General features: G+C 31.5%; 1 pseudogene; it reads left to right on the top strand.

Moving 5' to 3' along the window:
• The first annotated feature begins 9 nt into the window (after nucleotides 1-9).
• On the top strand, nucleotides 10-11,558 carry LOC125852441 (sesquiterpene synthase 14-like; annotated as a pseudogene).
• Nucleotides 11,559-13,702: the final 2,144 nt, after the last annotated feature.

Raw genomic sequence — 13,702 nt, forward strand, 5'->3', positions numbered from 1 at the left:
GAATTTAATATGGATACTCTTGAGAATCAACTTGCAAGTTACATTGTTGATGTTCGTGATGTTGATGAAAGGTTCTCTGATCTAAATGGACTTTGTGATCTTTCCAAAAGATTAGTCCAAACAAAAAAACATTCAAATTATCCTTTGGTGTTCCGCTTAGTGAAACTTGTTCTACTTCTACCAGTTGCCACTGCATCCGTTGAAAGAGCTTTCTCGGCAATGAAGTTTATCAAGAATGACTTGCGAAGTCAAATGAGTGATGATTTTTTTAGTGGTTGTTTGGTGCCTTTTGTAGAAAAAGATGTATTTGATAGTATTCCTAATGATGCTATTATTAAGACATTTCAAGATATGAAATCTCGTAGATTATAATTGTAATGATCTATTTAAGTTTTTAGATATATGTATGTGCTTATTATTTATGTGATTAATCTTTTTTTTGAACCCCCTTGATGAAAATCCTCCCTCCGCCACTGAATGAAATAGAAATTATTTTGTAGTTTATTAATTGGTCAGAAAACAAAGGTGCGAATGATGATGCTGTACGTGTTTGGAAGAAGGATTTTAGCTTTGCAACAAAAGAAAATATATTATTATTATAAGAGGTTAATGTACTGTTTCTTCTTTTCCTTTTCAAATGAGTCTTATAATTCCTATCATTATATAATATAATTATCATAGTTAATTAGTGGGTGTATTGTGATATATAAAAATCATTAAAATTATGTTATCTAGAGATATTGAGACTAATTAAACCCCAGATTTGAAATTTGGAAAATATGAGAGTTGACATGTTAGCAAGATAAGGCAATTGATTATAAATTTGAGTGAGTTTTTGGGTCTAAGCTACACATATACTAGTATGGATGTTGTTAGTTTTGAAATCCTTATTGTGACTATTTATTTGAATAGATTGTATTGAGTTGGAAGCCCAAAGAAAGGGGAAGGCTCAAGTCCTAAAGTGATCGTTCTATTTTTTGAGGCAAGTGAATTTCTAAATCCTTGTTAAGTGTATAGAATTCGTGTATTTCCTTGTAATATGTGTTTGGGGGTAATGAGACTTGGTAATGGGTTGACTTGTCCACATTGATTAATTCTAATAGTGAAAAAGGGGTAATAAAAGGCAATGTGATTATTTGTTTATGTGTGATGTGTTGAGAATTATTGGTGATGGGCATTGGTACGAGTACCAATGTTATAAAGGGAAAGTTTATTACTATAGAATGCAGATTGTAATCCGAGAATGCCAAAGCATATGGGCATTAGCTGATATATTATTGACTTGATTTATTATGTGTGATTTTGTTCTTTATTGAACTCGTATACTGGTGATAGCTGAGGTGATTACATATCATATTGATATTTGATTGAGATGCATCATCCCTTTTATTGAAATCATATTCTTCACATGCATTGACATGAGATTGAGTATAAATTAGGCACGTGGAGATCATCCGTGTTGGGGATGGTGAGATGTTAAGATTAGAATTTGGGCACGTGGAGATCGTCCGTGTTGGGGATGGTGAGATGTTAAGATTAGAATTTGGGCACGTGGAGATCGTCCGTGCAAAATTTGTTTGATTTATGATTGAGATCATCCGCACAGACACGTGGAGATCGTCTGTGTCGGTATATGGACCTCGCAAGTCCCCCATGGGTCATGAACTCTCGGTGTATTTCCGAGGAGTATCATGTATATACGGTTGAGAGAGTACTTGGTATTCTGAGGCATATCATTGCATAGTGTCATATTGCATTGCATCTCATGACATCCTTCATTCTTGATGATTATGTGTTTATTGGTGGTTGGAGAGTACTTGATGTTTGATTACCTCTATTTGATAAACTTGATCTTGTGTGTTGTTGATATTTGTGAGTGCCTTTTTGTGATATGTAATTTGTTAAAGTGATTGTTGTTGAGTTGGGTGCTATGCAAAAGGTGAACTGTTAGGTTGGGTTGGTTTTATGCAGGTTGTAGTTGTGGAGGTTCGGTTGGGGTGTAAGGAGTACCTGTATTCTGTTCCCTTAGCTTGTGTTTAGAGGTGTACTTGATGAGTACCGTGTGGTTTGGTACTCACCCCTTGCTTCTACAATTTTTTGTAGGTTACGAGCCTGGATTTTGTGATACTTTCCATTCTTTTATTTTTCGAGGCTTCTTAGAGATTTGTGAGGTAGTTGTTTGTCATCTCAGCGGACCTTCTGTCACGACCCAAGTCTACACCCTGGACGTGGCCGGCACTCGAAGACCATTGTTGGTCCCCAAGCGAACTCTCATCCTGGCTGACTACAAGCGGAAAACTAACTTAAGCATGCAAAAGCTTAAAACTGAAATAAAAGTTCATAAAACTTAAATACAAACTTTAAGTCCAAAGAAAACTCTGTATAATAAAATATATACAACTCGCCATAAAAAGCTAACTTAAGTCTTTAAAACATTTAATAAAATAAATGATACAAACTTCTCAACTATACTGACTATCTATGAAGTCTCTAACTGATAAAGATGAAAGTCGGGACAAGACCCACGACATCCTAACAAGTGATATAACTGAAAGGTAAATGAAATCCTCTGAAAACAAGAAGGCTCATCATAGCTAACTCGAACTCTCAGATGTATCAACGAAGCATCCTGTTGATGATCCTAAATACCTGTGTCTGCATCATGAGAAGATGCAGGCCAAATGGCTCAGTACGTGGAATGTACGAGCATGTAAGTAGAATTTTAAAACATAACATAAGCTTGAACTTGATAAAAAGGAATAAAACTTACCAGTTTTCAAACTCACTCAACTCAACTCAACTTAAGAATAAGATACTCAACTCAAGGATTAGATACTCAACTTAAGGTACTCAACTCAAAATACTCAACTCATGAATACTTAACTGAACTTATTTCAATATAAGGCAGTTTAAAACAAGTGCAATATAAAGAAAAGTTGTTTAAAACATGGTTTTCAACTCTATGTGTATGCAAAGATACAAATAACTCTGAGATGTATGTAAAAATACAAAATAAATTGATGTTAACTCATAATAATAATAAAAGTCATACCAAGCTTCCTCTCAAAGTCTACTTGTGCAATGCATGAATGAAGTCTCATACCCCCATTCATACTAAGCAGAACCCCTTGAGGAACCATGCAATTACTATTGTGGGAGTTTCTCTAACCGACAACCATCACTTAAGAGCTATAGTGATGATACAACACATTACCTCGCACTGCCAAGGACCGACCTATACTTTGCCATCAGTATAGGAAACTAACTTTACCTAATGGATCCACTAGTCTATTGCGAAAAGGATTCATCTAAAAAGTATGACCCATTTCTACCCATGGTGGCTACATGGTTCTATGGTGACGTGAGTTATCTGAACTCATTCTCGTCCCCAATTCGGTGCTCAATACTACTCCCAAAATATAATGGCTCTTATGTTTTAAAACAACTTCTTTCTTTGGCTTGAGATAATTACTCAAAACTTAGCTCAAAAGCTCTCTTGGAATCGATGTTCCCTTTTCTTCCTCAAAACTCTTTTTTGAAAACTAGCCCGAAGGCTCTTTGGAAATCTCAGTTTCCGTTCTTATTTAAATGTGAAAACATTTATACACTCGTTGGAAATACTTAGTCCCCATTTACTTTTGAAGAAAAGAACTTCAACTTTACTCTTTAACTCAACTTGAAACTCAAGTCTTAAAACAAAGTTAAAACATTTGTAAAAGACTTTTGGAAAATTTTATGAACTTCTCTTAACTTGACCCTTGACTTCTCTTGACTTTGATCCTAACTTTCCTTGAATTGGATTATGGATTCAAGGTTCATGATCTCAATAACAATATAGCAATTTCGATAATTAGGAATAGAACTTTTAAAAGAAACACGAACTCAAGAACTCAAAATCAACTTATCTCAAGAATACTCAAATCTAGGGGAAAAATCCTAGATTCCTCTTTTACTGATGTAAACGTAGATGTAGGGCGTGAGTATGAACTAGTCCAACACTATGATAGCCTTACATACTTGAAAAAAACAAGGTTCTTGAAGAAGAATTTGATTAGAAGCCTTGAAACCATAGCTTGAAGGTAAACAATCAAGAAGACCTTTCTTGAGATTCTCGAGTTAGTTTCTTGAAATCTCTATGGCTAAAAATTATGATTTTAATGAGTGAAGATGAAAATTTGATTGTTTTGAGCTTTTTGTTTGTTAAGAAATTCGTTGATGGTTTTCTTGGAGGTAAAAAGACAAAAACGATTATTTTCAATATTTTCCCGTCGGCTAATTCGTAACAGCACTGTATAGGTTACTAAAATAGTTATAACTTTTTACTCAGATATTGGATTGACGTGAAATTGGTGGGATTGGACAGTAGATTCAATTACCTTTAATTGGATAGGTTATGGCTCATGTAACTCTTAATATTCTAAGAGATATGGTCGTTTAAAGTTGACCCAAGCAGAATCTTACATCAAACTTAATGAAACTTCAAGAACACTTATCAAGAACTCATTAAGAACTCAAATCTTTAAATTTCAAGAACGAAATTATGCTGAATAAATCATGATTGGCGTGTGGGTGAAAGAACCCGACACTATGGAAGCTTACATACCTCTTAGGGCTTAATCCCATGGCGACAATCCGCAACAATTCTCAAGAATCTCGACGAACGCTTCGATCCTTTCTCTTTTCTCCTCTTTATCTCTTCTTCTTTTCTCTTCTTGAACTCTCAACTAAAACCCTAGGCGTAAACTAGGATTATAAAACTGAACCTAATCAGATTAGACCCCTAAAACCTTACTAAAAACGAATTAAATTTGATTGGGTAGGAAAGACCAAAATACCCTTCACTATTTCCGATTTTGACTTTCCTTATCTAGATAGCCCAACTTCCAATGGGCATATCTCCCTCATATGAACTCGAAACTGAGAAAACTCAGCGGCGTTGGAAAGATAATTCAAAGGTCTTTCTACGGTATCTGGTTGCACACCTAACTCATCCTGAGCTAGGAGTTATGGTCGTTTGAAGTTGACCAAAAACTCATACTTAACTTATCTTGCAAAATTTCAGATTTTGCTATTTCCAATTTAACTCTTTTTGGAACTCAAGTGCTACATCTAGTGACCTGAACTTAATACTAAAGAAATTTTGAATTACTTGGTAAAATCTCACTCACTACGAAGAACAGTTCAAGTCTTAGTTCGAAAAAAAATTTCAGAGGTGTTACACCTTCTTACTCTTATTTATGATATTGTTCTATTTTAAGGACAACATTATTTGAGACTTACGTTTTCTTCCAAACTTATTGTAATATTTTAGAGGCTTGTACACGTGATAACCAGATTTTAGGGGTAAATTTGAGTAAATTATGAAATTTCCGCATTTTATTGTAATGGGTGAGTGTTACGCTGACTTGTCTAGGTGGGATAAGACGAGTGCCATCACGTCCATTTTTGGGTCGTGACACACTTACACTCCTCAACTCACTGTATGTTATGCACACATACTTATATATGTCTCGTTTTCCTGTGAGATAGGCTTGACGATAAATTTAATATATCGTATAATTAATTTTTACCCCCCCCCCTCCCCCCAAACCTCCATTTTCATGGGTAAACTTTTAATATTAAAAGTTAAAACATGTTAAATTCGAAATTTTGTTCACGAAAAAAGAGGGATAAAATTAAATTTGTCCCATCTCCTCTTTGATGTTTTTCGGACTATATAATTACTTGATAGGTTTACGGGATTGATCTTAAAGGTGACAAATCTTGAACTTTTGATTTCACTTGCCCCATAGGCGAAACTTCAAGTTCACTAAATTTTGACTTTAAACTTAAAGTTTTGTCCTTCGATTTGAGACCACCTATTTTAAGGTCATTGTGTTTTATTTAAAGGATTTAATAAAAAATTTTTGTTGTTGTAGATTGTATAAACTCTTGCCTACTTTCATTTTTCCTTTATTTATTTGAAACACGAAAAAAATGTAGATAACGTCATGCTGAAATCACTTAATTAAAGGAACTTAAGAAACTACAGTATATCTCTTTTAATTTTTCAAACCATGCAAGTCAATAATAGAAACATGAGAACGAGATGAGAAAGTTACTCAAAATTTAGGATATTTCATTATATGTAATTATATAGTTTGCTATAAATATGAAGTGTATAAAATGATGAGAAATTTTTTATTACTCATTTTGCAACTGAAATTTGACCATCAATCAAAACAAATTTTCATGTCATAAAGTGAAGGTTTTAAATATTAGTAGAGATTGAATAGCTGGATTAGATTATCATTACTTAAATACAATATATATTTTTGGGCAAAGTCCACTAATTTATGAGTTAATCACTTACCTTTCCGTGAGTTTTTGATATTATTAAATCTTATCATATTTTGGTCCCCAGATTATAATAATTTTAAGAAAAATGTGTCAGCAAAATAAAACCATGTGGACAAAAATTCAAGACCCAATCAGCATTGATGTGTATTTCTCAAACTAATGAGTGATAGTTTAGATGTGTTTCTAGCACTTCTAATAATTTAGGTATGAAATTAAAAAAATATAGTTTAAGTGTATTTTTGACACTTAACTTTTAAAAAAAAGAGTTCAACAAAAAAAAAGTCACGTGAATGAAAATTTTGGGCTAAATGCGCCAAAATGTGTGTGTATACACATATTTAATCTAGTGAACTTTGGAGTGTGTTTTTCACGCTCTAATTATTTAAGTATGAAACTAAAATAAATAATAATTTAAATCTATTTTGAGACTTAATTATATATTAAATATAAGATAGTTGCATTCATATAATCATTGACCTCTTGCCCATTATATTAGTTGTGAATAGCTTTATGGAAACCAATTATGCAAAGGCTTTTATTTCTGCAAATTTGACATTTAATAATTGAAAAACTTACATAATTGTACACTTCGATCAGTCATCTAACTTATCATTATGGCTGAAATAATTGACGCTAAACCTTACTCTTTACATTTCTTTTTAGTTGTCTTATATACAAAAAGAAATAAAAAAAAATGTAAAATAGTTATTAATTAATTAAACAATAAAGAGATAATTAATTAATTTTTTCCAACTTTGCCTTTAGAATTATTCTAGAATTATGAAGCACATAAATAGATAAAAATCAAAGAATCAATAAGGGATATACTTCCTCCATTTCAAATTAATTGAATTGTTGAGACATTTTTTATTTTTTAAATTAACTTAATAGTCCAATTTTCAAGATTACTTTCCAATTTTACCCTTCATTAGTTAGTATTGGAATTAGTTATTAATTAATGTTTAGTAATTTAAATCATAAATTTGACAATAATTAACAAGGGTAAAAATGGAAAGTTATGTCTAATTTATGTCTTAATTTTTTTTTTCTTAATGGGTGTGAAATACCTCAACAATTCAATTAATTTGAAATGATGGGAGTATAGTTGTTATAAGGTTTTGCACTTGCTTTAAGAAATGATGTAATTTTACCCTTCTACCCTTATTTAATTTTTTTGGAATTACTGAATTGCCCACAACACTATTTTTCCACAGGGCTAAATCCATAATAAAAGTGGACGAAGAAAGTACAATTTATTTCAAGTGATCTTGCAATTTTGAATTCTTATTTACTACCCTCTTCATTCACTTTTACTTATCCACTTTGAACTTTATACTTCCCTTAAAATAAATGATTTATACGACCAACAAGTATTGTGTTGGAATAGTAAGTACTCTTTCATCCATAATAAAAAAAACTCTTGAGTTCGAGTTCCAATTTCTTTTAGCAAATTCAAAAAGGTTTTGATAATACACCTATTATGTTATTGAGAAGTGTTAAATGACCAGAAAATTTGGTCAGAACTTGACCAGAAAATTAAATAAATTATAATTTTTTTAATTTTAAAATAATATGATCTTTTTTCCATTTTTTAGTTAAAAGGTATTAAAGTTAAAAGAGGAAAATGTTTAAAAAGGTAAAATAACATAGATAAAATATTATTCTGACCGAATTTTCTGGCCAAAAAGATTTTTCCTATACATGTTATTTTATTTTAATCGAGTAGAGCTTGTATATAACTTCTGTTATGTGTTTCTTAAAAGAAAAAGGGAGAAAGGTCTAGACTCTTGTATTAAAGGATTATTTCTTTTTAATAGTGTTGAATTCTCAAGAAATGTCTAATAAATAGGAAAAATTTAGTAAATTATATCTTTTACTTATAGTTTTTCTTAATGAATGTGAAATGAGCTAAAGTAACACTAATTTTGGAAGAAAGAATCTAATTAAGTGTAAAATAAGAGAGAAAATAATTCATTTTTCTTAAGCATCTAAAATAATACTCTATGTGTTCCTTTTTATTGTTATCCGGATAATTGGTTCATATAATCAATGCATAAATCTATTATAACCTTGATAGATATTTAGTCTTGAAAATAGATATTTGATCAAGCTAGGAAAATTAACAAGTAATAAATGTTCATTGTAATTACTTCATGCATTGATTAATTACTCTCACCATTGCACTACTCTATAAAATATGGTTTGAAAAAAAAATCTCAACAACCAAACTAAAAATAAAAGATGGAGCAAAAATAAAAAATAATCTTGAAAGTTGAAGCTTCAAAAAATTTTGTCAAGAAAGATGACACTTCAAAAGGTTTAAATGATGTAAAAATAGAAAACTCAACCAAAATATGTGAATGCCAATTTGAGAAAAATCAAGATTCAAATACATGAGTTTTCGTCTAATTTCATTATAAATAACATAAAATTCAGTAGGAATACTTATATCAATTTGAAGTAATGAAATTTGAATATTTTGTGAAGTTGTAATGTTTGCTTTAAAAATTTATAAAAAAAAATCATTTTTACACAAAATATATAGAAAAATTGAGGTGAGAAAAATTTAATTTTTTCAAATTTTGGATCAATTCATACTGAAAAAATTTGGCTCCAATAAACAAACTCAAAAAATTAAATAATCATCTAAATGCATCTCAATTTTTGAAATCTAGCATATTTATTATTTATCGAATAGTCGACTTCAAAAAATTATTAAATAAGGGCAAAATTATAAACTTATTTAATTTTTTAATGCAAGTGAAATTAAAAAAAAATGACATATAAAAAAGAAAGGAGAAAATACTCACTACTTTTAAAATCACGACATATAATTTGAAACCGAAAGAATAATGAATTTGGTAAGTCATCTTGATAACTATTATCACTTCACACTTTGTCCGTTTCTCGTCCCAAGTTCATTATAAAATGCCTCACCAAATAATAAATATAGCAACAAATTCTCACATTATAGTATTAAAAGCATTTGAGAGAGAAGTATATGAATCAATTAGCAATGGTTGATACTACTATTACACGTCCATTGGCAAATTATCACTCAAGTGTTTGGGATTAATTATATTAGCAATCAAAAAATATGAATCAATTAGCAATCGTATTTGCTCTTTATTTATATTAGCAATCATAGTAGCTAACATTATTTTTGTAGTTTTTGGTCCTACGATTTTTGATACCTTCCATTTGTTTTCTATTTTACTCTATATTCTTTTGACTTTTGTATAGATATTTTTCAAACTTTTTTTAGAAGGTTTTTCATAAACAATCTATTTATTTTTATTGAATAGGGATAAAGTGTACTTTATCCTTCTCAGATCTCACCTATGAAATTATATTGACTATAGTATTATTCTTTTATTTTGCTATTTGATGTTTTTTATATAAAGGTGGTAGAACAATAATAACATTTAACATTTGGTGCAGGAAATTAGTAGCCAAGAAAAACTTGAACTTGAAGAGTTGAAAGAAAAAAGTAAGGCAAATGTTAGTGGAAACTCCTGATAAAAGTACACAAAAACTTTTCTTGATTGACACAATCCAAAGATTGGGAGTGGCATATCATTTTAATAACGAGATCAAAACATCTATTCAAAATATTTTTGATGAGTTTGACCAGAATAAAAATGAAGATGATAACAGTCTTTATGGTGTTGCACTTCGTTTTCGACTAGTGAAAGGACAAAGGCATTACATGTCTTCTGGTATCGTATCTATTCTCCAAAGCCCTTTCTAGTCAAAAGTAAAATATTGACCAAGTGAATTCAAAATTTAATCTTTCTAAATACAAAATTTCCACTAAAAATTGACAATACAATATTTGATCATCAAGAATTAAACGATATGATTATTAACACACACGCGATGATTGGGTTATGTACGTCTTCTTAACTAGTTTAATATCTAACTATTATGATAATTAATCAGATGTGTTTAAAAAATTCACAAACGATGATGGAAAGTTCAAGAAATTCTTACTAACGATGTGCTGGGATTATTAAGCTTATACGAAGAAACACATTTAAGAGAACACGAAGAAGAAATTCTTGAAGAAGCTTTATGCTTTACTGTCACTCATCTCGAGTCAGTGAACCCTAAATTGGAAAACTCACTCAAGGCCCAAGTTAATGAAGCCTTGATCCAGCCCATTCACACAAATGTACCAAGAGTAGTAGCTCGTATTTACGAAAACATTGAATCACATGATGATTTGCTTTTGAAATTTGCAAAATTGAATTTCCACATTTTGCAAAAGATGCACCAAAGAGAGCTTAGTGAACTTACAAGGTATGTATACATGTATCCACTTTAATTAATCACATGAATATGGTATATATCTACATCGTGTAATATATTATAGATATTATATGTAAATAAATATATAGGCGGTGGAAAGATTTGGATTTTGAAAACAAATATCCATATGCAAGAGACAAATTGGTGGAATGTTATTTTTGGGCAACATGGGTGTATTTTGGGCCATAATACAAACGTGCAAGAAGAACGTTAACAAAATTAGTCGTCATCATTATAATTAGTGATGATCTATATGATGCTTATGCAATTTATGACGAACTTGTGCCTTACACCGACGCAGTTGAGAGGTAAAACTTATATAAGCTTAATTATTAATTAAATGTGCAACGTTATTACGTTGAGTAAGAAATATATGTGTTATTTATGTATGTACAGATGTGACATTAGTGCAATGGATTCGTTACCGTCCTATATGAGACCTCTTTATCAAGTCCTTTTAGATTATTTTGATGAAATGGAAGAAGAAATGACCAAAGATGGTAAAGCAGACTATGCATGTCTACTATGCAAAAATTGAGGTAAGCTAAATTTGCTATGAATATAACTTGGCTGCATTAATCAGTTAAATAAAAAATCAATATAATTTATTTTACAAACAACACTTTTGATATATTTATTTATTTTAGACGAATAAGTGGATCAAAAGCTATCTTACGGAAGCAGAATGGTTAATAGATGACATTATTCCAAAATGTGAGGAATATAAGAGAAATGCTACCATAACTGTTTCCAATCAAATGATTTTGATTACTTGTTTGATTGTTGCGGGGGAATTGATATCCAATGAGACCTTCGAATGGATGATAAATGAGTGTTTGATCGCTCCAGCTTCATCACTAATCAATCGATCAAAGAACGATATTATTGGACATGAAGTAAGTGTATAAATGTACGCTCACATATTATATAGTTTGAACTTATAAAAACAGATTTTGTGTGTAGACTCCTGTTATTTTTAATACTCTATTTTATTTTTATTTTTTAATTAATTTTTATTTGGCCCACTGGCCCGCCCTATCCATATTTCTCAAGACCCACAAATTGACAGACTTTTTCAGGCCGAGCTAAAAAGCCCTTTTTTTTTAAAAGGGCTCCAAAAATCGTAGCCCAACCCTATCAAATCACGGATTAGACGAAGCCGGCCCGTTATTGACTGCTCTAACTATAGTGTAAATGTAAATGTAAAAAATGTAATAATGTACTACTCCATAAATTAAACCCGCATGTGAAAGGAAGTGTACAATTGATGTACTTTCCTTGTCATATTAGAAGTTAAAAAATAAGACACACAACTTATAAAAATTAATGAGAATAGTATTAACTTCATACTATTCGCTTCAATGATATTTATTTCTCATTATCTTTATTGCTAAAAGAATAATTAGGTCGAAACAGTTTTCGATCGGTTAATATTATTATTAATTAAAATATATTTTCAAAAAAATTATATTTTTGCTCACCAATTTTTATTTTTATCATATCAAACACATAAAAAGTATTGAACACATCCTGAATGCGACACAAATTATTAATTTCGTTCCTAAATTATTGACAACCTTAAAAACACTCCTCTACTTGACTAACTAAACATAGATACACCTCTGATCACTCCCGATCTATCACATGACATAACAGGTCTCACACTCTTGTAGGAGCTTGTGACTCTTGATAAAAAGTCGAGAGGAGTATTGGAAACACTGTTATACTTGACGAGAATTTAGGAATGTATTTCACTTCTGATGCAAGATTGGGGGCATATTTAAGCTCAGTTAGTCAAGTAAAGAGATATTTTTTAGGTTGCCAATAGTTCGAAGATAAAACTAATAATTCACGCCTAATTTAAAAGTATTTTCAATACATCTTTCAAGTTAATTGGTATTACTTTGGGCATTGGAAAATCTGCTAAAGTGACAAAGAGTAGTGTGACCATATGAATAAAGATGAATATATTAAACCAATGTAAAAACCAAAAAATGTTACACCAACAACACACATACAGTAACACACATATTATTCACGTGAGCGAAGTTAAAATTTTGAATTTTTTAATTCCCGCCTCCTTCAATGAATAGATGTCACGACCCAAAAATGGACGTGATGACACTCGTCTTAACCCACCAAGACAAGTCAGCCTAAAACTTAACCATTACAATAAAATGCGGAAATTTTTTAGTAATAAACTCAAATATACCCCCAAAATCTGGTTGTCACGTGTACAAGCCTCTAAAGTATTACAATTGAATCAAAATAAAAATACAAGTCTCATATGACATTGTTTCTAGAGTAGAACAAGATCATAAATAGGAGTAAGAAGGATCGTTGAGAAGACAAACAACTACCTCACAAATCTCCCAGAAGCCTCAGAAAAGAAGAGAATAGCAAGTACCACAAAAATCCAGGCTCGTAACCTACAAAAATTTGTAGAAGCAAGGGGTGAGTACCAAACCACACGGTACTCAGCAAGTAAACCTCTAAACACGAGCTAAGGGGATAGAATACAAGTACTCCTTACACCCCAACCGAACCTTCACAACTACAATCTGTATAAAATCAGCTCAACCTAACAATTCACAATTTACAAAGCACATAGCTCAACACAACACTCTAACAATTTCATATCCTCAACAACAACAATAGTTTCATATCCTCAACAACAACACTCTAACAATTGCTTATCTTCAACAACAAGCTCAATATTCATCAGTCACAAGTTCCATAGAAAGGCACTCACAAGATCAGCAACACACAAGATCAAGTTCACCAATAATAAAGAAGTGCAATGCAATGAAATGCAATGTCAAGTATAGTGATGCATGTCTGACCTAATGATACACACCCGCTGTCTCTCAGTCCGGGACCCATGGGGGACATATCTGTCCATGCATCCATCGCGGCGCGCGATACGACCCTCGATAATAGTAACCATCGCGGCGCGCGATACGTCCCTCGAAATATAGTATCCGTCGCGGCGCGCGACACGTCCCTCGAAATATAGTATCCATCGCGGCGCGCGATACGTCCCTCGAAATGG

This window comes from Solanum stenotomum, unplaced genomic scaffold (assembly GCF_019186545.1).
Source record: "Solanum stenotomum isolate F172 unplaced genomic scaffold, ASM1918654v1 scaffold35358, whole genome shotgun sequence".
Lineage (NCBI taxonomy): Eukaryota > Viridiplantae > Streptophyta > Magnoliopsida > Solanales > Solanaceae > Solanum > Solanum stenotomum.